Raw genomic sequence first — 3160 nt, 5'->3', positions numbered from 1 at the left:
CATGTCGTAAATAACATCCCATTAATCTCTAGGCAGTTGACAACCCTGCTTAATGCTACTGTCTTGAGAGAGAAATGTTAGTCATCAGATCTATGAAACCAGAGCAACTGCCATAAGCACTGACCACATGCACACACCCCACCCCAATTCTCTTCAACCTTTCCATTAACATAACATCCTTAGCTACCTTCCTCTAGCCTGAAAACTGCAGTCTCAGTTCATAGGTTTCAAGCAAAATAAAAACTTTGCAAGTTTAAATTACCTGCTGGTTATGCTGGTTTACCCAGCTACAAGATTGCACTCATCAGGTCTTTTGCTGGCCAGCTAGGCCTAGGATTGTCAGCAGGCCTGGAAAAATAACGGTCTGCCCCTTTAATAGAGGTTTAATGGGATGTTATTCAGCAGGAGAAGTTATTGACTTCCATGCCATGAAGAAGAAGAAGAAGAGATTGGATTTATACCCCACCCTTCACTACCCAAAGGTGTCTCAGAGCGGCTTACAAACTCCTTTCCCTTCCCCTCCCCACAACAGACACCCTGTGAGGTGGGTGGGGCTGAGAGAACTCTGACACAAACTGCTTTTTTTCAAGGACAGCTGTGCCAGAGCTTGTGACTGACCCAAGGTCACATCAGCAGGTGCAAGTGGAGGAGTGGGGAATCAAACCCGGTTCTCCCAGATTAGAGTCCGCACACTTAACCACTACACCAAACTGGCTCTGAGAGCCATCAGAGGTCCATTTCCACACAAGTCTCTGTTCAAATGACAGGACAGTTTTCTCCAGGGCTGCTGGCAACCCTAGCTAGGCCAGATATGTAAATCAATCCACAGGAACGCGAGTATTTTAAAGCTAATGCATAAATATGACATTCTGTGAGTAGCCACAGCTTGCTACCAATGCTCCCTCTAAGCTATGGAGTCTTGTGAGCAAACATTCTACATTGTGAGCTACTAGCATTAAAGCTGTGAGTGAGCAATTTGGCCTCTGCGTAAATTAGTTTGCTCTGGAGCCATCCTTCCTGAGCTAAGACAAAAATGTGTGAGCCGGAGGTTAAAAAACCATGAGCTAGCTCACACTAACTCAGCTTAGAGGGAACACTGCTTGCTACCATTGTCTACCAAAACATTCATGCATTTCACTTAGCAGGCATCCAAAAAAGGTACCTATTGGATGTATTAGCATTAATTTGTAAGACACCACATCTGGATTCCTAGATGAAAGCCCAAAGTTCAGAAATGTTATTAATTTATACATTATATATTTATTTATTAAAACCTCACTTTGCTCCAGAATGGGGGCCCAAACCAGCATTCCTCTTCCATGTTATCCTCACAGCAATGATCCTGTGAGATACCTGCAGGTTAGTCCAAGAGAGGCTGACTAGTCAAAGGTCACCCAGGGAACTTTCATGGCAGAGTGGAGTTCAAACCGGAGTCCCTCAGATGCTAGTAGAATTGCCAGCAGGCCTGGAGGAAAATGCCCCTTTCACAGAAGCTTAATGGGATCAGCTGCCCATTTCAATATACGAAGCGTTTATGAATGGGTCCGGACATTTTTCTCCAGGCAATTCCTAGCAAGATCAACAGGAAGTATTTCACCTGAAGCACAACTAGCTGACGGTCTACAGCCCATTCTTATGAGAGTTTGAACTCTCATGGGATCAGGTGCCCCTAACTGCAGCAGATTGGTTAAGCTGCTGGATATGAGAGAGTGACTTGAACCCCTACCCTAGAACAAACCTCTTCAGTCCAAGCTCAAGCTAGTATGGAACTGCAGTAATATGCGGCTTCGGAGAAGTTCAGTCCATGCCAGTAAATCCAGTTGGTTTAGCCAGAAGAATGGCTACACTTTTCAAACCCCTTGTTGGTGCTCAATAGCTTTTATATATATATAAAAAAAGTGGGGACCTTTTCCTGGAATTCTTCTTCAAACATTTATTTAGGAAACAAATGCTTTAAATATAGGAGAAGCCAATGTAATAGTTGTTCTGGCTACGCCCAGATGGGGGGGGTAGTCCAGGTAAGCAGGTAGTACCTATTTAGAATAAAGTTGGGGTCCAGTGGCAGTTTGGTGTAGCAGATAAGTGTGTGGACTCTAATCTGGGAGAACTAGGTTTGATTTCCCACTCCTCCACTTGCAGCTGCTGGATGATCTTGGGTAAGCCATAGTTCTGTCAGAGCTGTTTTTGAAAGAGCTCTTTCAGCCCCACCTACTTCACAGAGTGTCTGTTTTGGGGAGAGGAAGGGAAAGGAGTTTGTAAGCTGCTCTGAGACTCCAAGTGTAGGACAGGGTATAAATCCAATCTCTTTTGAGAGCCAGTTTGGTGTAGTGGTTAAGACTAGTGGATTCTAATCTGGGAGAACTGGGTTTGATTCCCCACTCCTCCACATGCAGCTGCTGGTGTGACCTTAGGTCAGTCACAAGTTTTTTCAGAGCTGTTCTCTCATAAGAAGTGTTTCATCTAAGCTGAGTTAGTGTGAGCTAGCTCAGTTTTTTAGCCTCCAGCTTGCAGATTTTCATCCTAGCTCAGGAAGGATGACTCCAGAGCAAACTAATTTATGCAGTAGCCAAATCGCTCACTCACAACTTTAATGCCAGTAGCTCACAAAGTAGAATGTTTGCTCACAAGACTCCACAATTTAGAGGGAGCATTGCTCATGAGTGGTTCTCAAAAGAGCTCTCTCAGCTCTACCTACCTCACTGGGTGTCTGTTGTGGGGAAGGGAAGGGGATTGTAAGTAGCTCTGAGACTCCTACTGAAGGGTGGGCATAAATCCAGGCTCCTCTTCCTCCTCCTCTTCTTCAAGACCAACACATTTTTATTCCAGGTATGAGCTTTCGTGTGCAAGTACATTTCTTCATTTGTATCTGAAGAAGTGTAAAAAAGCTGCCTTGAATAAAACTTTGTTGGTCTTCAGGGTGCCACTGTGAAGTGTAGTGGGTTAGACGCATGTAGAAACCACTAATATGGATGTAGTGATCAGCATGGTTACTGGTACACAACAAAAACAAAGACTACTGGCCGGCTGGCAAACTATATACACACCTGGGGACACTCCCCTAGGTCCCATTGGTGGGTTTAAATTTCCCCTCACGGTCCTATTGGTTCCCCAGTGGAGAGACTAGGAGCCTAGTCCCCATTGTTCCTACAGAGTCAAGCTC

Source organism: Gekko japonicus, unplaced genomic scaffold (genome assembly GCF_001447785.1).
Source record: "Gekko japonicus isolate JY-2015 unplaced genomic scaffold, Gekko_japonicus_V1.1 scaffold668, whole genome shotgun sequence".
Classification (NCBI taxonomy): Eukaryota; Metazoa; Chordata; class Lepidosauria; order Squamata; family Gekkonidae; genus Gekko; species Gekko japonicus.
Note: the sequence above shows the minus strand (reverse complement) of the source record.